This window comes from Scyliorhinus torazame, chromosome 18 (assembly GCF_047496885.1).
Source record: "Scyliorhinus torazame isolate Kashiwa2021f chromosome 18, sScyTor2.1, whole genome shotgun sequence".
Taxonomy (NCBI): Eukaryota; Metazoa; Chordata; class Chondrichthyes; order Carcharhiniformes; family Scyliorhinidae; genus Scyliorhinus; species Scyliorhinus torazame.
The window spans coordinates 128,837,408-128,860,745 of NC_092724.1; the positions used below are offsets into that span (position 1 = coordinate 128,837,408).

General features: G+C 43.5%; 1 protein-coding gene across 10 annotated transcripts in view; it reads left to right on the forward strand.

Moving 5' to 3' along the window:
• The window catches only part of LOC140395503 (uncharacterized), a 143,439-nt gene that overhangs the window by 24,019 nt on the left and 96,082 nt on the right, over nt 1-23,338 (forward strand). The window lies entirely within an intron of this gene.

The following is a 23,338-nucleotide window of genomic DNA, read 5'->3' on the forward strand; positions in this document are numbered from 1 at the left end:
GTCATTATCTGGAGGAACACCAGATGATATGCTGAAACAATGACTGCACTGAATTGCCTGGCAAGTTTAAGCTTCCAACAGGCAATCATCTACCTTGATCCGTAGGAATATCCGAAACTTTCAAATGGTTCTGACACGCAACAGAGTAGATACCCAGGAAAGTTGGGATTAAAACCACTCCTGTGTAGCTACTGTCCTAACCTGACCAGGCCCCTGACCCTCACCACCTGTATACTTAACTTCTCCTTGGTTCTGCTCCTTTTGAGAATTTTTAAAAACATGCTTTACAGCAGCTGGTGCTTTAAAATGGGGACATGGCTTCACTTGCCCTGCACTAAGATCCTGGGGCTGCTGTGTACACATTTCTCACTAGGCCCTGGTCAGAAGATCAGGTGACAAATGTACAAATCGTGACCTGGGCAAGTGAAAATGAGTGGCTACCTCGTGATTGCCATGACCACGCGTTCTGGCCCAAGATTAATTTTTGAAAAGGGAGCTTATTGAGTAAAATGCTGCACTGTCGTCCTGTTGCCAATATGTCTTGGGCATGATGACATTTGTCTTGGTTGCTGGGCCAAAAGATGTTTGGTTAGGTAAAAGATTAATCTGACTCGCTCATCCCCAAGCCATGGCATTTCCTCAAATGGCACTTGGAATGTTGTAATTTTTGGATAGTTGGGCTAAATCATTTGTCATCACTCCTTTGCATCGCAGGAAAGGTCCTTGCTGTTCTGTGACTGATCAAAGCATTAAAATGGCTCCATGAAGTTGGTTCAAAGGCACTATTTATGGTGCAGAACTGAGTTTATTTGAAATGATGATCCAGACTTTGGATGAGTGGGTAAGAGCCATTCCAGGGGCTGGTTTAGCACAGGGCTAAAGAGCTGGCTTTTAAAACCGACCAAGGCAGGCCAGCAGCACTGTTCAATTCCCGTACCAGCCTCCCCGAACAGGTGCCGGAATGTGGTGACTAGGGACTTTTCGCAGCAACTTCATTTGAAGCCTACTTGTGACAATAAGCGATTTTCATTTCGGGTGAATGGAGGGTATGAGCGTCCAAAGTTTAACCACCATGATTTATTAAATTTTTGGTGGAAATCCAGATTTGAATTCTTTATTGCACAACATCACGTGTGCGATGTTCTACTAGACAAACTTGACTTCACCCAGAAGTGTCTGCTTGTACTTTAACTCCAGTTTTGCTTTTGCATAACTTTTATTTTTAAGCCTATAAACATCGGTCCGTTGGCTCAATTAATTTGTGCCTTTCAGAAGCGATGGAGAATATGCTTTGTTTCTGAAACAATTTGTTGATTTTGGGGTTACTAGTTAAATCTGGACACTTTAATTAAATGCAGGGTTTGTACATGGAGACTTGATCTGCATATGAAAGCCACATGTGTGGCCTGAAAACTGAGTTCCCCTTCCCTTATCACATTGATTTAGATTTTAGTAGTAGACTAATTTTTTTTGTTAAGTTAATAAGCACTTGACATAATAACATTTCCCCCCCCCCCAAGTCACTTGACAGGAATGGGCATCTGACTGAGCCACACACAACCTCGCTGGTCAAGCTGTGTTGAGGGACTGGTTTAGCAAGGGCATGTGTGCTTGGAACCGAGGTAGCTGAAAGTCTAGCTGCCTTTTGAGGAACAAATAAAATCTGTGCACAAAAGGCCATAATCTCAGATACCCAAGTTACAGCGATGGGGGAAATTTTGGTAACGTGTTGCTGGAGCCAATTTTAGGTCAACGGGTCATGGTGCAGCAGAGTTTTGGGTAAGCTCAAGATGGTGATTGGTGTCACGTTGTGGTGCTTGGCCAGTAGGAATCATGCACAAGAGAACATCTAGTTCTTGACTAGTTAAATGTTTATTATTAAATAATTGGGTGGTATCCAAGAGCTACTACAAATATGACTATCCACTACGATGACTATCTCCAGACACCCTGAGGTAATAGTTGTTTTTTACTGCCACCTGCTGGTTGGAGGTCATATACATTACTATTTACATGATTGGTTATGCATATCATCACAATTGGAAGGTGGGATGCCAGTCAAATCTGGAGGTACTGAAGAGGCCATAAGATGGGAGCAGAAGGAGGCCATTTGGCCCGCCAAGTCTGCTCTGTCATTCAATGACTGATCTGATGCAATGAATTTCCACTGATTTTCCTGCCTTATCCCATATTCCTTGGTTCCCTTGCTGATTTAAAAATCTGTTTCTCCGCATTGAACATAACAATCCACCTTTCTTGTGGTATAAGAATTCCACGGATTTACTACATTATGCCCTCCGGACCTAGACTTCCCCCACCAGGGGAAACTAGCATTTGATTGGGAATTAAGCACTGCTTTTAATACATTGCCTCTATCTTTTCAAATCTGTTTCTTTTGACACGGTCATAGAATAATTTGTGTGAATAGATGAGCTAGTGTGGTGGAAAAGGCCCACAGCTCTTGCAATCCTAAGACTGTTGCAGTTTTAGGTATTCGACATGGATTGGATCAGTGCAGTGCATAACCTTTGCTCTTCGCTTCAGCTGTGAGTGTGGTGTTTCGGATATTAAGGAGATGACACTTTGCTCACTTCTGAAGTGAGTTGCGCACTCTTCATATGTATTGCTGTATTCAGATGTTGAATGAAGCTAACATGTCCTGGCAGTAAGGTGCAACGATTAGTAAAATAATAATTTCTGTTAAATTGTTTTTTGGTTCTGACTACAACCTGAGCAGTGTCATATTGTATTAAACAAACATTCAAACCATGGGCGGCAGCAGATTTGCGATGACGAGTAAGACCGTGTAGTGAGCCTAGTTCTGAATTGGTGCATGGGTGGCAGGAAGTGACTTGAGATTGTTAAATGATATGGAAAGATCATTGGAGGGACACCCGAAGACTATGGAAATAACACATATTTAAATGGTGAAATAAATTTAGGGCTAATTTTGGCAGATGCTTCAGTGATTAATATCAGGATGAAGTAGCAAAGGATAAAACCTTGGAGCCATTTGCAGTGGAATGTTTTATGGAGATTTGTCATGTCATCTGTATGTTGTCCTTTGATCTGGTGGAAAGTTTGTTCTCACAAATGATTTGATCTTCAGTTGGTTCTAGTGATGAGCTAGCTTGGGCACTGATTATACCTGCACACAAACAGATGCACTGATCAATAATCTGCCTATGGACAGGAGGTACGTGGAGACTCCAGAGATGGGGCTTTTATTGATGGGGATGGGAACTTAGTTGGGGATTCAGCAGGGGTGAGTAAGACATTCGGGGATTTCTACAGGCTGTGCAGGTCAGAACCCCTGAGGGGATGAGGCACTTCCTGGAGGGGTTGACTTTCCCAGAAGGTGGACGGGGAGCTGGTAGAAGGGCTGGGGGCCCTGATCAGGTTGGAAGAGATTAGTGGAGGGCTTGAAGGCCATGCAGTCTGCTAAGGCCCTGGGAAATGGGACCAGTGCTGATGGAAGGTGTTAAATGAGACTAGAGAAAAAGGGGTTCTACCCCACACCATGTCACAGGCCACAATTTTGCTTATCCTGAAATGGGACAAGTACCAGGAGCTATGTGGGTCTTACAGGCCGATTTCCCTGTTGAATGTAGACTGCAAACTGCTGGTGCAAATTTTGACCAGGATTGTGTACCGAACGTCTGGCTTGTGTACCGAACATAATTGAGGATCAGACTGGGTTCGTTAAGGGCAGGCAGCAATGTAAGAAGTTTGTTAAACATGATCATGATGCCCCTGGAAAGTAGGGAGGTGAAGGTAGTGGTTGCGATGGATGTGGAAAAGGTTTTTGACCGGGTTGAGTGATTATTTATGGGTGGTTCTGGGGTGGCTCTGATTTGGGAGGGGTTTTATTGACTGGGTCAGGCTGCTGTGGCAAGTGTACAGATTACTTTGGATATTTTTGACTGCACTGCGGGATGAGACCAGGATGCCTCTTCTCCTCACTGCTGTTTGCGCTGGCTATAAAGCTGCTGGCAATTGAGGGGCTGGTCCCAGGGGGGAGGGGGGAGAGGGAGAGCAGCATCTCTCTGTATGTGGATGACCTGCTTCTGTATGTTTCAGATCCAATTGAGGGGATGGAAGAAATCAAGGGAATTTTAGGGGAATTCGGCTGGCTTTTGGGGTAATAGCGTTAATATGGGGACGAGCGAGATGTTTGCGGTCCAGGCGAGGGGTCAGGAGAGGTGACTGGGGGAACTGCCGTTTGATTGGTAGGGGACAGTTTCAGGTGCATCGGTATTTGGGTGGCCTGGGATTGGGGCCAGCTACATAAATTGAACTTGGCCCGGTTGGTGGATCAGATGAAAGATGATTTCCGGAGATGGGATTCACTCCCGTTGTCTCTTGCTGGGAGAGTTCGAACATAGAACAGCACAGAACAGCCCCTTCGGCCCTCTATGTTGTGCCGAGCCTTGTCCAAAACAAAGATCAATCTATCCCACTCGCTGTCATTCTGGTGTGCTCCATGTGCCTATCCAATAACCGCTTGAAAGTTCCGAAAGTGTCCAACTCCACTATCACAGCACGCAGTCCATTCCACACCCTAACCACTCTCTGAGTAAAGAACCTACCTTGGGACATCCCTCCTATATCTCCCACCCTAAATCTTATAGTTATGCCACCTTGTAACAGCTACATCCACCTGAGGAAATTATGAACGTCCACTCTATCCCCCTCATCTTATAAACCTCAATTAAGTCGCCCCCTCATCCTCCTCCGCTCCAAAGAGAAAAGCCCTAGCTCCCTCGACCTTTCCTCATAAGACCTATTCTGCAAACCAGGCAGCATCCTGGTAAATCTCCTTTGCACCCTTTCCAATGCTTCCACATCCTTCCTATAGTGAGGTGACCAGAACTGCACACAATACTCCCTATGTGGTCTCACCAGGGTCATGTACAGTTGCAGCATAAACCCACGGCTCTTAAACTCAAGCCCCCTGTTAATAAAGGCTAACACTATAGGCCGCCTTCACGGCTCTGTCCACTTGTGTGGCAACCTTCAGAGATCTATGGACATGAACCCCAAGATCTCTCTGTTCCTCCACATTCCTCAGAACCCTGCCGTTGACACTGTGAACTCTGCCTCCACAGCCTTCTGCGGCAGAGTTCCACAGATTCACCTCCCCCTGGCAGAAGATATTCCTCCATTTGTTTTAAAGGATCATCCCTTTAGTCTGAGATGGTGTCCTCTGCTTCTAGTTTTTCCTACTGAGGTACCCTCAATAATAATGCTTAGAGATTAAACTGTAAAGAAGGCTTTATTAGGCTAATAACTATGCTACAGATTTGGACGAGAGCTGACTGCTATACAGACCATGAGGCAGGCCTTTATGTATGGCTCCCAGATGGGCGGAGCCAGAGGCGGAGTCCCCAGGGTTCCAAGCCTGGTCTTAAAGGGGGCATCACCTTACATGATAAGGCAGTAACCGTTCATCACACCTACCAATGGAAACATCGTCTCCACGTCCACTTTATCCAGGCTTCGCAGTGTCTTGAAGTTTATAAAAGATCCCCCTTCATCCTTCTAAATTCCAACGAGTGCAGACCCAGAGTCCTTAACCATTCCTCATATGACAAGCTGTTCATTCCAGGGATCATTTGTGAACCTCCTCTGGACCCTTTCCAAGGCCAGCGCATCCTTCCTTAGATACGGGGCGAAAACTGCTCACAATACTCCAAATGGGGCCTGACCAGAGCCTTGTACAGCCTCCGAAATACATCCTTGGTTTTGTATTCTAGCCCTCTTGATGTTGAATGTTATCATTGCATTTGCCTTCCTAACTGCTGACTGAACCAAGAGAATCGTGAACAAGGACTCCCAAGTCCCTTTGTGCTTCTGACTTCCTAAGCATTTCCCCATTTAGAAAATAGTCTATTCCTAAATTCCTCCTTCCAAAGTGTCGCTGACTAATGGTGTGCCTTGGGGGTCTGTGCTGGGACCACCACTTTCCACAATATACATTAATGATCTGGAAGAAGGAACTGAAGGCACGGTTGCTAAGTTTGCAGATGATAGTGATTGGTAGAGGGACAGGTAGTATTGGTGAAAATGATGATCCTCCTGAGATTCCTGCTTGTATTTCAATGCCTCCCCATCTTCATTCCACAGTCCTTTTTTAAGCGGGTCAACAAAGTTTTATAGTGGGCTTTGTAGAGGTGGGGGGGGGGGTGGCGGCAAGTCCCCGCGAGTGAGGAGGGTAATGCTTGAGTGGAGTCGGGGAGAGGGAGGGCTGGCGCTGCTGAGCTTTAGCAATTATCACTGGGTGGCTAACATAGCCACGATTCGGAAGTGGCTGGTTTGGGGCGGGGGGGGGGGATCCAATGCGACCTGGAGGTGGCAGCCATTTATTGACTATTTCGTGGATAATTAATCGTCAGCAGAGTGGGAGGGGGATTAGGTTAGAGTAGATTAGGGGGTTAATTAATGATGGGATATGTTGGGGAGGGAGGTGGTCTCTGCACTGTTTATATCTTTATGTACATTGTTTGTATTGCTGCTGTTACAATGCCAAAAAATACCTCCTAAAATATTTATTTTAAAAAAATAATCTGCCTATCTGTTATATTTTGTCAAAATAAAATAATGGAACTTTAAGCGCTTCACAATGAAGTTATTTTAATGTTGTGCAAGTGTAAAAGGTGCACCACCCTTGTGAAGGCGATCTTCGCATCATTATCCTCGTGTACTTCCAAAATGCCTATTTACCCCCCCCCGGTGCCTGGCGATGCAATCTATGTTTAAAACCTGATGAGACAAGATTCCATAAGTAAGGATGCCCTGGAGAAATGACCAGTGAAAGAGTGCTCTTGATGAAAGTGGTTAAGATTGCAACCTTGCAGTGCCCTTGACAATATTTTCAAGCAGGCCTGCAATGCTATCAGGACAAGAATTCAGTGAATCCAGTGACTTGAACTCTCCAGATCCTTGTTCAGAATAGCGCATCTGTAATACTCGAACGTTCGTTCCCCTCTGCAGCCAGTTCTCTTATCCAGGTACTACATGCCCAACTGGTGCAAATTCTCTAGTAATTTAGCTACCCTTTTTCCATCCAGTTTGAGGGCAGAACCCTGAGTTTTTGACCATTAAATGTATTTCCGCTTGGTGCCATTTTATTTTGAAAACCTCCTAGGGTCATGCATTGAAGCACATATATATACAAAAACAGGAGGAGGCCATTTGCTTTTGACAAGGTGCCACAAAGGTCACTGCATAAGGTAAAGATGCATGGCATTAAGGATAAAGTAGTAGCGTGGATAGAGGATTGGTTAATTAACAGAAAGAAGAGAGTGGAGATTAATGGGTGTTTCTCTGGTTGGCAATCAGTAGCTAGTGGTGTCCCTCAGGGATCCGTGTTGGGCCCACAACTGTTCACAATCTACATAGATGATATGTGTCCAAGTTTGCAGACGACACTAAGATAAGTGGTAAAGCAAAAGGTGCAGAGGATACTGGAAGACTGCAGAGGGATTTGGACAGGCTAAGTGAATGGGCTAGGGTCTGGCAGATGGAATACAATGTTGACAAATGTGAGGTTATCCATTTTGGTAGGAATAACAGCAAAAGGGATTATTATTTAAATGATAAAATATTAAAATATGCTGCTGTGCAGAGGGACCTGGGTGTCCTAGTGCATGAGTCGCAAAAAGTTGGTTTACAGGTGCAACAGTGGATTAAGAAGGCAAATGGAATTTTGTCCTTCATTGCTAGAGGGATGGAGTTTAAGACTAGGGAGGTTATGCTGCAATTGTATAAGGTGTTAGTGAGGCCACACCTGGAGTATGGTGTTCAGTTTTGGTCTCCTTACTTGAGAAAGGACTTACTGGCACTGGGTGTGCAGAGGCGATTAACTAGGTTAATCCCAGAGCTGAAGGGGTTGGATTACGAGGAGAGGTTGAGTAGACTGGGACTGTACTCGTTGGAATTTAGAAGGATGAGGGGGGATCTTATAGAAACATATAAAATTATGAAGGGAATAGATAGGATAGATGCGGGCAGGTTGTTTCCACTGGCGGGTGAAAGCAGAACTAGGGGGCATGGCCTCAAAATAAGGGGAAGTAGATTTAGGACTGAGTTTAGGAGGCACGTCTTCACCCAAAGAGTTGTGAATCTATGGAATTCCCTGCCCAGTGAACCAGTTGAGGCTCTTTATTAAATGTTTTCAAGATGAAGATAATTTTTTGAAGAATAAAGGGTTATGGTGTTCGGGTGGGAAGTGGAGCTAAGTCCACAAAAATCAGCGTAATCTTACTGAATGGTGGCGCAGGCTCGAAGGGCCAGGTGGCGTACTCCTGCTCCTGGCCTACTCTTGCTCCTAGTTCTTATTTGGCCCTTCAATCCACCTCCGCCATTCATTATGATCATGGCTGATCAGAAGTTTATTTGAACCCTTTAGCCCCAAGAGCTATATCTAGTTACTGTTTGGTCTCCACTACTTTCGGTGATGGGGAATTCCACAGATTCACCACTCACTGCGTGATTAAATTTCTCGTGGTCTCAGTCCTAAAAGGTTTAACCCCCATCCTCTCAACTATGACCTCTAGCTCTGGGCTTCCCCACCATTGGGCACATTCTTTCTGAATCTACCCTGTCTAATCCTGATAGTTCGTCTGTGGATGGTGCTTGATCCTGCATTTTTTTCTGATTGTGGGCCAATCTTGTTGATAGTCATGCAGCTGGGAGTTACTGTCAGTAAGTTTCGATTGTGAGGAGCACCAATCTTTCCCATAGCCTGTAAAATAACACATCACACTGTTTTGTTACCTGTGTGGTAGGTAACATGTGCTACTCAAACCTTGGTTAGTGATGAGGTCTTCTGAATCTCCTATGAAGAAGACTCTAACTCGTCCAGTAGTAACAGAAGGTTTATTAACTATAATTGCATGAGTTCTTTACTTAACCTTTATCACTAGTATCAAAGTTAAACCAGATCTAACTATGGTAACTCTACGTTACTCCACTAGCCATCTGAACTAGTCTGCTATTGCCCTGGTCACAGTGCACCCGAGAGCGAGCTTTTTATACCCCTGTTGGTCTGGCCCTCTAGTGATCATGTGGTGCTATTGATGACATATTAACCTCTTGTGTACATGCACATGTGGAGATCATTACACACCACAAAGGGAGAAGAAACAGCTAACGTCAACTGCAACAGATTTAGTCTTTTAAATGAAGTAGCCACTTATTGCTTCTGAACCTAATGGCTACCAAAACCCAAGTGTGCAAGTATTTGCTGGATTTAACTTGATTACTTGATGTCGCATGTTGGGGGCAGAGTAAGGGGGGGCAAAGTGCATGTAAAATTGTGTAGTCAGCAGTGTCATAAAATGGGTACTGGAGAACCTCCTTGTAGAGGGTCCAAGGCGTGCAGAGCCCTTGTGTTGTCTTTCATTCATTATTTGTTCGCACAACTGATTTGTGTTCCCAATAGTTCCTCACGTTATACAAGAAAACACACCACTTTGAACCAGTGTTCCAAATTGCCCTTCTGTGTTTATACTTTGATTTAACATCAGGGTTCATAACATGGGTTACACAATATTATTGAGCGTTTATATCAACCAAGTTGCTCAGCAGTGCTTTGTAGCAGCATATAAATGTTCAAAGTTACTGTTTAAGGAAAGCCAGTGTTGAGCCTGTTTTATTATGTCTTGCATTGATTTCAGGCAGCTCATACAAACAACAGAACTAATTGTAGTTATTCTCCACATGCTGCAGTTATCAATTGCAGCCAGGTTTTTTAAGTGGGGGGGGGGGGGGGGGGGGGGGTGCAAAAGAAAGGATAGATTTATTGAAGCACTTGGTGACTTCCCCCCCCCCCGCCCACCTTATTGGAGGAATACTAGTTATGTTGCCCACTTCCAGGAATTCTAGTTGTTGAGAATGAAAAACCTTTCATTTGCTCAAACTTTTACAAGCCAGTTTTTTTTGTTAGCCAATTTCTTTGTGACTCTGAAGCTGCAGGAGGGTGATAAGCAGAGGTCATGGTAAAGGTTAGTTCCAATGACCTGGGTAGACAAGAGGAATGAGGTGTTGTATCAAAAATTCATGGCATGCAGTAGACTAAAGCAAGGCCTGTCTGATTGTAATGGATTACCCCAGTGCCACATGCTAGGACCGAAGTAGGACAATCGGGTAGATGAATGCATGGCTTAAGAGTTGGTGCAGGAGGGAGGGTTTTGAGATTCCTGGATCACTGGGACTTTTTCTTGGGAAGGTGAGACCTGTACACCATGACGTGGGACTAACATCCTTGGTGGCGGGTTTGCTAGTATTGTTGGGGGGGCGTTTAAACTAACTCTGCAGGGGGAGGGGACACACAGACTGTTAGCAGAAAAAGGAGACTGCATAACACAGTTGAGCGCTAAAGTTACAGAATACAGCTGTATTAAGTTTCAAGGGAGTACGGCAAGGCTGGATGGCCTCTACTTGAATGGCAGAGAGTATTTTAAATCATAAAACACGAGTTAAGGGTGACGATGGACATGAGTTTGTGATTAGTAGCCATCCCTAGACACTTTTTTTTTTTTTTTTCCCCCCCCCCCCCAACATAGTCAAAGTGTTAAGGGCTTAAATGGGTAGAGTTCTTAAAATGGGTACTGGAGAACCATTTTTAGGGAGGGTGAAGCAAGACAGTGCAACGCTGAACCTAATTCTGGCGAATGCAGCTGGACAAGTGTTGGGGGAACATTTTGGTAATGGACAAAGAAATAAAAAGTTGCCAGAGAAGCTTTTTGATGAAATAGACTTGTCTTGCCAAATTAGACTGGATTTATTGTGGGGAAATCTACAGAAGAGTGGGGGAAGGTGGGGTGGCCATGACATTCAAAAAGAAATGGGGAATGTGCAGGCGCAGCATGTTCTCCCCTGGGGTGATGGGAAGGTGTAACGAGCCCAGAGAACCATGGGTGACCAGCAGAATTTGGTGAGGAGGAAGCGGCTTTTAGTAACAACAAGGGGAGAAAATCTGCAGAGGCATTAGTGGAGTACAGGATAGAGCTTAAGAAAGCAATTGGAGCAAAGAGGAGCAGTCAAAACTCTGGCTGATAAAAGTAGCAAAATTCCCAAGCTTTCTAAGTACATCAATGGGAAGAAGATAACCATGGAAAGAGTAGGGCCCATTATCATCCAAAGGGGCAGGCAATCTGAGTGGAGCCAGAGGACATTGGTAGGGTGTTGAACGAATACTTCATGTGTCGTCATCTACAGATTGAGGAGGTTGATATGCAACCCTGGAGATCGAGACTGGGATTCTTAAGCAAATTGACATGGGCAGTGACAAGGTATTGGAGGGGAGGTATCTCCACTTGTTGAAGGCACAGTTTGATCCGGAATAATCAGCATGGCTTTGTCAGAGGGAGGTTATGCCTATTTTTGGGTGACCAGGTGTGTAGATAAGGGTAGTGCAGTTAATGTAATATATAGGTCCCACATGGGAGAATTAAAGAAGGCAAAGGCACATTGGGTACAGGGTAATTTGGGGTGGATTCAAAATTGGCTTAGTTATGAGACAAGGGGGTGAAGACAGATGGCTGCTTTAGTGACTGGAGCCCAGTGGCGTATCACCTAGATCTCTGCGTCTATTATTCATCATTTAGGGGTAGGGTCAGTAAGAGTGCAGATGAGACCGATTGGTCAGGTGGTTAACGGTGAGGTTGACTGGGTTACAGGAAGTAATTGACAAGATGGGCAGCTGGAATTTCACCCTGAAAAGTGAGGTGATGCATTTTGCAAGAAAGTATTCAATGAATGTCATGACACGAAGTTCCGAGGAACATTTTGTCTAGAGATTTGAGGGTGGGAGGGCAGGTTAATAGGATGGTGAAAAGGCACATGGGACCCATATCTTCATCAATTGAGGATATAGATTACAAAACCAGGGATGCCATGTTGGAGTTGTGTAGAACTTTGAGGCCACAGCTGTAGTAAGTGTGCAGTTCTGGCTGCCACATTCTGAAGGATGTGATTGCACTGGGGTGCAAAGCTTCACCAGGATGTTGCCTGGGATGGAAAATGGAGGCTGCTTTTCGTCAGGGCAGAGAAGACTGAAGGGTGACCAGATTGAGGTGTGGATCGGGAGCAGCCATTCTTAAGTTACGAGGGGGCACCAGTTCAAAGTGAGGGGCAGGAGGTTTGGGGTAATGTGAGGGGAAAAACCTTTTTTTAAACCAGAGGGTGGTGACTGTCTGGAATGCACTGCCTGGGAGGGTGATAGAGGCAGGTTGCCAAGTACCTGGTCTAGCACTTTGCATGTCCTAACATTCGCGTGCTGGCAAATGGGATCAGGTAGGTCGGATATCTCTGTGCAGCCTCAAAGGGCCTCTTTTCTGATTCTGACCCTATGAATCCAAAAAGTGGTTCAAATCACTCTATTACATGGAGGGAGATTTCTCTACAAGAAAACAAGACTGTTTGTTTATTTTCTTCAAGTGGGTACCACAAAAGAGTATTCTGTATGTAACTAATTTTGAGAGGCTGATCCAGGCTGCAATTTTGTATATATTCTATAAGAACTATTGGTGCCTTTTGCAGAGAACAACTTGACTGTTTGAGTTGACAATAGAGCCATGATGTGGCTTTGGCAGATGCATGGTGGAAGTGATGTAGTTCATAGAATTGGGAGTCTTCACTGACTAATGTGGAGGAATATTAAGTTGCATTGTCTGCCAGGCAGCTCACTGGATCTGTAACTGTGCAACCCCTCCTCCCCTGCTGCTGCTGCCACCACCACCTGCTTATAAATGACTTAATACAGAGTTTTTCACAAAATGGTGCTTTTGTTAATGGCAAAAAGGAGCAGACTCTTTTAAAAGTGAACATTGCTGTGCATTTAGAAAATTAGTGTTCTATTTGTATGTCTGGACATTTGCAATGCTGACCCAGCTGCTGTCAGTGTTTTAGATAATGGCTTGCATTGTAATCTGCTCCAATCACTGTTGCAGCTACCAATAGACAATCTATCATAGAGTCTGGCTATCATCACTTTTTTAAATAATGTTTTCCTTAAGTTGCCAAATAGATTTTTTTAATAGGAACAGCAAATTAATAGTGTCTTTCAGTCTAATTGTGATATTTCCCACTGGGAAGGGGAAGGAAGACTTGTACATTTGTACCCAAATTGCAGTGAGGTGAATGTTGAAGAAAGTAAAACACTTTTCACTTTTAAAAGGCCTGGTGACATGCTCCACCCTGACAGTTGTCTTTAAGCACATTGCAGATTCTCACAGCTGCGTTTCCCATGAATTGGCTATTTCTAGCCAATTTATCATCCAACATCTGGTATGTGTTGTGTAATGTGAAACACAATTCTCTGTAAACTACTTCTGAATAGATAAAGGCTCCCAAAAAATATCAACATTAAAATCATTCTGTAGATGTCACAGCGGCTGCAATAGACTAAATTGCCACCGTTTTTAACTTTTTAAAAAAAAAAAACACCAAGTGGCCGTTTCAGCTATTCTCCTTTTGAACCTTCTGCATTCAAGATGGAGCCTTAGAAACCAGATCTGGCTCTTTCAGAATAATCACTTTTAAAATTGGGTTGGATCAAGTGTTTTCTTAAAGATATGTTCTTGGTAATAATGCAATGTGTACTCCAGGCGTCTATATGAATTAATTTATCAATGACAGTCTAACTGATTTGCATTATTTATTAACTGCTGAAAATTTTTTGTAAATGAAAAATTAAGGATTGTACAGCTTATGACAATTTTGCATGTCCCAGGCATTCCATCTTGATGGCTACGACTGGAAGACTGTTGCTGAGTTTTGCATTGAAAGTTGGAGGCAGGGAAGGTAACTGTAATAGGAGTGGGTTGTATAAGCAGTTCACTTGAACTGTCTCTGATTTTATTAGTTTTCATTGTTCATGTTTCCAGTCTACAAGATTTGGAAATTTTCACCCATGTTGTCCTTGCACGCCTGTTGAAGTTGCTATTTGACTCATTCTCACTCATGAAAGCTTTGGAACATGATCGGAGCTCTGTCCTCTAATTTCAAATGGGAAGCTACCCCCATATGCTCTTGGCATTAAACGTTTCTTCTTTTTTCAATGGCCTTGAAATCTAGACTTTGTTCTGTTCAGAAACCCATTGGACTTGACCATTTTTTGCTTTGTCATTTAAAATATTGATTGACTCTCTTTTCCAAATTTCAATGGCTAGAATAAAATTCACCTATTTCTCCATAAAGTATGATTTCCCCATTATCTTCACCTATAAATTACTTTATTAGCTTGAGTCCCTCCATAATTGAACACCTTTTTGGTGTATATTTTATGAACTGCACTTTGGATATCTTGCCCTCATTTATATACCAAAAAAAATCCATACTGTTCAAAAGATGAAGAGCAGATGTTGGTGATCCAAGCAGCATTACTGAAATAGTTAAGCATAGGGAAATTGTGTCTGGCATCTTTGTTTGTAGCTTTGCATATGTCAGGAAATGCACAAGTGGACTTCACTGTTCTATTTGACAGAATTGTTCATGATTAGTGCTTTCATATGAGCTTAGTATATTTTCTTACACTCAATGATTTATCCCAATTTGAATGATTCCAGCAGCAAACTTCCGTGAATTTAAAAGTAGACTATCTCTCTTTTGCCCCGGAGGCTTAACCTCTCTTGCCATCATGCACAAGATTAGATGCAGATGAATGGGAATACAATCTGTGATTATCTTTTTTTGTAGCAGGCCTTTTTGTTTTTAGATGAAATTAATGTTTTGTCTGAAGCGGAAGTATTTCCAGAAGAGGATGAGCTGCAAGGCTTCTTGCAATTGCCAGAAGGTTGGTGCTCCGTTGTTGGGGGAAGAATCTTCTACCACTTTCAAAAGTATACATGTATTGTACTTTGGCTGTGTAATTGTTCTGCAGCTGGTTTGATGGCTTACATGGGTTTGTGCTGATATCTGATTCAAAACAGCTGCTGCTATTTAAAAGTGGGTAACCAACATAATAGGGCACATGGGTAAGCCATGTTTAGTCTTTTCCCAATTAAGGTGGGGTATTGGACCAGATAACATGATAGTTTCAGAGAACCAAGTTTTTTGGGATGAAGTGCCATTGCAATACAATGGAAGGTCTGATTTCTTTTTTTCTGTTGTTCGCCTTCCCTGAAGGGCATTAATGAACCAGATGGGTTTTTACAACAATTGATGAGGATTTCATGGTCACCAGTAAACTTTTAGTTCTAGATTTTTATTGAATTCAAATTTCATCTGTCCTGGTGGGATTTGAACCAGTGTTCACAGAGCATTACTCTGGATTATCCACCCAGTCACAACATCGCTAGCCACTGCCTCTACTCCTATTTGCTTAACAGCTGTTTGAGGTTGAAAGTCTCTATTGCCCATGGTGAAACTGAATGTTTTTTGGGGTCGATGGTGTGGAGGATTTCAGAGGTATTCGTTGCCCATATTTAATTGGGTATTGCCGAATCCCAGGACTGGGCAGTGCACTGTTACTTCACTGCTCCAGGGTCCCACGTTCGATTCCTGGCTTGGGTGACTGTCTGTGTGGAGTCTGCTCATTCTCTCTCTGTGTCTGCTTGGGTTTCCTCTAGGTGCTCCGGTTTCCCCTCCAGTCCTGAAAGACATGATGTTGGGTAATTTGGACATTCTGAATTCTCTATCTGTGTGCCCAAACAGGCGCCGGAATGTGGGGCTAGGGACTTTTCACCGTAACCTTGTTGCAGTGTTAATGTAAGCCTACTTTGACAATAAAGATTATTAATTAAGACGAGTACATATGCTACAGTCATCTTAAAATAGTTTTTGATATCTGCTTTCTAAAATGTACCTTTTTCTTCGCCCCTTGTAGGATGTTCCTCCTTTTTGGTCAATCCTACTTAGATTATCAAGTAATTGCAATTTTGTGTCTAATGTTTGAAAATACACTACATGCAGTGCAGCACATCTTGAATAAAATCTGTATTTTCTGTACACTTCTGCATGATGCACCTAACTAGCATAAGTTCCACACCATGTGTGAATATTTTAAACTTGACTAACCTCTGGCATCTTACTTCCGAGGCTGGGTTGACTGTTGGACATGTGGATGATATTGAATGGTTTATTTAGGTAGTTCGTGTTTCCCCTCAATTTGGTGTTTGGCAAGAGTAATTTGTTTAGTGATGACTAGCATCAGCTGTAAAACTGAATCAAAACCCATAAATGGCAATGTGCTTTGAGTATCAGCAGTTGCTCTCTGAATCATGACTAAACAATATTCCTTTACTATGATTTCATTTTTTCCCTCCATTTTGTTTGCCAGGAATGCTTTTATTTGAAATTAGCACTGAAAGGGGAGAATCACTGTGTTCTCCTTTTTAGTGTGTTTGTGCAAAGTTGACAAAAGGAAAGCTCTGTTTGTAGTGTATCTAGGGATGCCAACAAACCCTGTCTGCTGATACTCCAGTAACGGAGCACTGTTTCTCAGTGGTGTGTATTTTCAACTTTGAGACAAGATGTCTGGTCATTTTGTGATCAATTAATAGACAATAGAGCTAACACACTATCATAGTACATGCCACTCTTGGGCCTTAAAATAGGAAGTCGCTTGCAAGGGTATAAACTGATCCCTGAAAACATCTTGGAATTTATTTTTCAGAAGCCCCACTCTGGAAACTGCAGTGCAAAACCTAACTTCGTGAAATGACTTGTGTTGAGATGCCATCTTTTAGATTAGACGTTAAACCAAAACCCTATTTGCTCTTCAGTGGCATAGATGTTGCACTACTTTGACGCATTTCCTACATTGCCACAGTGATTACACTTCCAGAAGTACTTCATTACCTGTTAAGCACTCTGTCCAGAGGTCATTAACGGCATTGTACAAAAGTTCCTTGTGCCTGTGGAATAGGCCAAAATTCATTTGGAGCACTGTCTGAGATTGGAGGGAGGAAGGCTGGTCAGTGGCGATGGAGACTTGGTATTTCCAGTGTGCAACTTGAGAGAATTGCAAGCGCACATAGCCATTAACTGACTAGTGCAGTAGTTGGACTTTGGTGTCATCAGCAAAATATTTTTAGATCTCTCGTCCTGTACACTTGCCATTGGCCACTCTTGTGGCCAATGATATGCTATTCATTTTTCGAACCCCACAAACAACTGCAGCAGTAGAATAGTATGGATACCGCATGTTGGCCTGCAATGTGTCTGAGTAAGTCTGGAAGAAACATAGAATGGACCGCATTGTTGTTGGACATGGGTTGTGGACAGGACCTGTTTAGCAAAATATAGTTCAATGGTGAAAATCCTCAGTCCCAGATGACGATAGGCAGCTGCTCTCCCTTTGAGTGAGAGCGAGCTGACTGGTGGTGATTTAACCTGGGGTCAGCATATCTCTGGTGGGGGGCAAAGGTTGAGAAGGCAGGGCCTTCATGAATAACCTCAGGAGGTATGGGAATTGAACTCGTGCTGTTGGTGCTGCTCCGTATCGCAAACCATCCATCGAGCAGAAATTGACTGTTAGGAAATTTTACTTGTGGAAATGAACCGGAGTAGTCAGAAATGGTCAACACTGTTACGATCCTATGTATACAGCTTTTGGTATAGGTTAACTGGTCTTTAGGTGAAGCTTTACTCGTGGGTTTATTAGTCTTTCATATATTTTGTCATGTGGCAGGTATGGTGGTCTGATTGCCCCCCAGTATGGAGAGCACTGAAATCTTATTGCAAACACTTGTTGATGGAGGGGGCCAGGAATCCTGAGGTGATGGTGTTGGTGTGGAGATGCAGAATCAAAGCATTTGTTGATGAAGAGGAACTCCAGAGCTTTGTTTGTGGGAACTGAGACTTTGAGCTGTGACTTATTTTCATTGCTATGATGTCATACACAATTGCTATTTGTCATTAGGAAACTTGGGTTTGCCAACACTGCTCGTCGGAATGTCAGTGCTCAGCCAGGAATTCCAACTTGTTTAACATCTGAACAAGAATTTGCAAGTGGAATCCGTAGATAATTGACTGAATAAAGCCCAATTTTGTTGGTGGAGGGTGATCCTGAATATATAACCATATAATTGACATCCTACTGTTTTTCCAGCAAAGTTGCAGCATTTGGAATGTAAGCTGTAAAGGACCCACTTGAGTAAGAATGCATTATTGCTGGCGTGTGGTCTCATAAACCAAATATAATCTGAAAAGTAAGGTACTAATTTTTTGTTGACTTGAAATATTAATGCAGTCCAAGTCGTAGATAAAGTTTGTTGACTTTGAAATAGATAGAAACACATGGTTAAACTAGCTTGTGCAGTCCACAGAATTTTACCCTGGTCCATTGTTGATTGCTCCAACATGTGCCTCCATTCCAATCCTCTGTCTCAATGCCAATCCTCCGCAAGAGAAATTCAACCCTGTATATGTTCAACTACTTTAAATTTATTAAGATAAGCTGGTGTTGTAACAGCCAATAAGATTGAGCCTGTCTGGAAATTATCCCCAGTGGTCTTCAGAATAAGTATTCTCTCCTGGGTTCTGGGACTGTCACATGTCAGTATGCTCCCTCTTCTAACAAACACCTGGGACTGTACAGACCAATTTAAACAGGAGATGCAGGATTTGCATTTGATAAGTTGGTGGAGTCGGTAGATCTGTTGAGACAATGGCTTCTCAAACACCTGACCGTCAGCCAGGGGTACCTATCACGTTGAGATTCAATTCTGAAAACCAAGCCAAATTCCAGATGCTGGAGCCAAGGTCACATGATTCAAACCTGGCATTTTGAGCAGTTTAATGGACTTTTTTTTCATGAGTTGAGCAGCCTCTGCTGTTTCCAACTGACAGGCCACACAAACTCTGTCCATGCAGGTCATGCTTCCTTAACATTTTAAATTGGCTCCCAAAATTCCACCGAACAACTGGAAGTGGTGCGAGGGATCAGTTTTTTTTGAGATTGAAGTTCAGCTGAGAATTTGGGACTTGAGCTGGTAGCAAGGCGGTATCACTTATTTACTGGATGGGTGTGGGCTTTGCTGACCAACCCAGCGTTTATTGCCCTCTTATGGTGGTGGTCAGCTTAGTAAGTGTACCCCAAGTGCTGTTGGGGAGGGAGTTCAGGATTGTGACCGTGACAAATGAAGGGATGGTTGCTCCAATCAGGGTGGTGAGTGATTTGGTGTGGAACGTACAGGTGCTGATTTGTGCTCTTACATTTATTAGTACCCATTCTACAAAATATCTAACTCTGTTGGTGCATACTGCTGAGGTACAGTTTTTTTTCAGACTTTAAATCTGAGTTAACTTTTAACAGGTCCCCTCCAAACATTTCACAAAATAGCTCGGGGCTGAAGCATTTGAAAAGGTGACTGACTGACTGGTGTGATATTTATTTGGTTAGTAGTGTATTGTCAGTTCTTGATGCTGTGGACATTGGCACGATCCCAACAAATAGCTGCTAATGCTGTATTCACATATTGCTTTAATTGCATTTTCGCACTTTAGTTGGGTCATGATTCCTTTCTATTTAAATATTAACAAGGTAATGACATCTCTTCACTAATAAAAGGGCCCCTCAGAGTGACTCTGAAAATCCCCCTCCATGATGTGGAATGTAGTAGTTTTCAGATGCAATAATAAACTATGGAATCATTCCAACAAGACAGAGTTTCCATGCATAACTGAAGAGCTTTGATGTTAGTGGTTGTAAGAATATCTATGCCATCCTTGCTTTTCTGACCCATCTCTATCTAAACTGTTGGTAGAGTGGTGTAAAGTCACTTGGAATTTTTGTTTTCCTTGTCCTTGGACTGCACTGCTGGGTAGGTGTAAATGTGTTCCCATAGTTCTCATTCCTTCCAGCCAACCGAGCTTGTTCATAAATTTGTGCTCTGCCAATTTAATCCCCTTCCCAGTATGCTTATCGAGGATAATGTGTTTTGTTGAATGGAGTAAGATTTCTGCGCTCAAATGCTGTGACACTATGACATCATTATAGTTCCCAATGAACAAAGCTGTTCCATAATCCTGTGGCTGTGACCTGAAACTTTCCATGGTTCCCACAATGCATGAATCTGGTGCAGATGTCAATATTAGTTGCCCATTTTTGATCTGGTTTCTAATGGGTCTTCAACTTTGGCATCCAAGATTAGACTTGAATGTTGTGATGTATTTTACCCCCTTTCCCCACTGATCTCTGTATGCTTTGAGACTCCAATTCTAAAGTTCTTAACCCAGAGGTTTGTAATTTGATTTAAGTCACTGAGCAATTAATTGCCATCTGCATCTATGCAACTTACCCCCCCCCCCCCCCCCCCCCAATCACCTGACTTGGATATTAAAAAGGTGGAGTGTAACAACTGCATGTACTACATTTTTGAGAAGTTGATAACTAATAACCACTTGATATACAACAACTATTTCATTACTTGACTTCACAAATGGTTGGAAAGTGACCCCCCCCCCCCCCCCAAAACCCCACCTGTTATGATCAAAGATTGACATCCCACACAATGGCATGTTTTCAACTATGCTGGCAAGTAGAACAAACCAAGAAACCGTGCAGAAGGAGGCCATTCAACCCATCAAGTCTGCACCAACCCACTTAAGCCCTTGCTTTCGCCCTGTCCCCATAACCCAATAACCCTTCCTAAACTTTTTGGTCACGAGGGCAATTTATCATGGCCAATCCACTTAACCTGCACATCTTTGGACTGTAAGAGGAAACCTGTGCAGACTCCGCACAGCTAGTGACCCAGTGGGGAATCTAACCTGGGACCCTGGTGCTGTGAAGCCACAGTCCTATCCACTTGTGCTGCCCTGTAGGGGGGTCAGACCACTCTATTTCTAACATAGGCAGTAATGTATGGTGGTGAGTGCACGAGCCTTGATATGTATGTCCCTGTCAGGCAGGGAAGAGATGGTCGAGTGAGGGAACCATGGTTGATAAAGAGAGGTTGAATGTCTTGTTAAGAGGAAGAAGGAGACTTATGTAAGGCTGAGGAAACAAGCTTCAGACAGGGCACTGGAGGGATACAAGATAGCCAGGAGGGAACTGAAGAAAGGGATTGGGAGAGCTAAGAGAGGGCATGAACAATCTTTGGCGGGTAGGATCAAGGAAAACCCCAAGGCCTTTTACACATATTTGAGAAATATGAGAGTGACTAGAGCGAGGGTAGGTCCGATCAAGGACAGTAGCGGGAGATTGTGTATTGAGTCTGAAGAGATAGGAGAGGTCTTGAAGGAGTACTTTTCTTCTGTATTTACAAATGAGAGGGGCGATATTGTTGGAGAGGACAGTGTGAAACCGATTGGTAAGCTCGAGGAAATACTTGTCAGGAAGGAAGATGTGTTGGGCATTTTGGAAAAACTTGAGGATAGACAAGTCCCCCGGGCCTGACTGGATATATCCAAGGATTCTATGGGAAGCAAGAGATGAAATTGCGGAGCCGTTGGCAATTATCTTTTTGTCCTCACTGTCAACAGGGGTGGTACCATGGGATTGGAGTAGCGAATGTCGTGCCCCTGTTCAAAAAAGGAACTAGGGATAACCCTGGGAATTACAGGCCAGTTAGTCTTACTTCGGTGGTAGGCAAAGTAATGGAAAGGGTACTGAAGGATAGGATTTCTGAGCATCTGGAAAGACACTGCTTGATTAGGGATAGTCAGCACGGATTTGTGAGGGGTAGGTCTTGCCTGACAAGTCTTATTGAATTCTTTGTGGAGGTGGCCAAGCATGTGGATGAAGGTAAAGCAGTGGATGTAGTGTACATGGATTTTAGTAAGGCATTTGATAAAGTTCCCCATGGTAGGCTTATGCAGAAAGTAAGGAGGCATGGGATAGTGGGAAATTTGGCCAGTTGGATAACGAACTGGCTAACAGAAGTCAGAGTGGTGGTGGATGGCAAATATTCAGCCTGGATCCCAGTTGCCAGTGGCGTACCGCAGGGATCAGTTCTGGGTCCTCTGCTGTTTGTGATGTTCATTAATGACTTGGATGAGGGAGTTGAAGGGTGGGTCAGTAAATTTGCAGGCGATACGAAGATTGGTGGAGTTGTGGATAGTAAGGAGGGTTGTTGTCGGCTGCAAAGAGACATAGATAGGATGCAGAGCTGGGCTGAGAAGTGGCAGATGGAGTTTAACCCTGAAAAGTGTGAGGTTGTCCATTTTGGAAGGACAAATATGAATGCGGAATACAGGGTTAACGGTAGAGTTCTTGGCATTGTGGAGGAGCAGAGAGACCTTGGGGTCTATGTTCATACATCTTTGAAAGTTGCCACTCAAGTGGATAGAGCTGTGAAGAAGGCCTATGGTGTGCTCGCGTTCATTAACAGAGGGATTGAATTTAAGAGCCGTGAGGTGATGATGCAGCTGTACAAAACTTTGGTAAGGCCACATTTGGAGTACTGTGTACAGTTCTGGTCGCCTCATTTTAGGAAGGATGTGGAAGCTCTGGAAAAGGTGCAAAGAAGATTTACCAGGATGTTGCCTGGAATGGAGAGTAGGTCTTACGAGGAAAGGTTGAGGGTGCTAGGCCTTTTCTCATTAGAGCGGAGAAGGATGAGGGGCGACTTGATAGAGTTTTATAAGATGATCAGGGGAATAGATAGAGTAGACAGTCAGACTTTTTCCCCGGGTGGAACAAACCATTACAAGGGGACACAAATTTAAGGTGGAAGATATAGGAGGGGATGTCAGAGGTAGGTTCTTTACCCAGAGAGTAGTGGGGGCATGGACTGCACTGCCTGTGGAAGTAGTTGAGTCGGAAACATTAGGGACCTTCAATCAGCTATTGGATAGGTACATGGATTACGGTAAAATGATAGTGTAGATTTATTTGTTCTTAAGGGCAGCATTGTGGATAGCACAATTGCTTCACAGCTCCATGGTCCCAGGTTCGATTCCGGATTGGGTCATTGTCTGTGCGGAGTCTGCACGTCCTCCCCGTGTCTGCGTGGGTTTCCTCCGGGTGCTCCGGTTTCCTCCCACAGTCCAAAGATGTGCAGGTTAGGTGAATTGGCCAATGATAAATTGCCCTTAATGTCCAAATTGCCCTTGGTGTTGGGTGGAGGTGTTGAGTTTGGGTAGGGTGCTCATTCCAAGAGCCGGTGAAGACTCAATGGGCTGAATGGCCTCTTTCTGCACTAAATTCAATGATAATCTATGATTAATCTAGGACAAAGGTTTGGCACAATATCGTGGGCCGAAGGGCCTGTTCTGTGCTGTATTCTATTTTCTATGTTAAGCCTCTTCCTCCTAGGGGATTGTGACCAGGGCATAAATAGAGGGGAACAATAAAAGTAGGGGAAGAAAATTAAATGGGGGAGAAGTTGGATTAGACATGTGAAATGCAAGTATGTGTTCTAGGAACACTAGTATGACCTTTTTT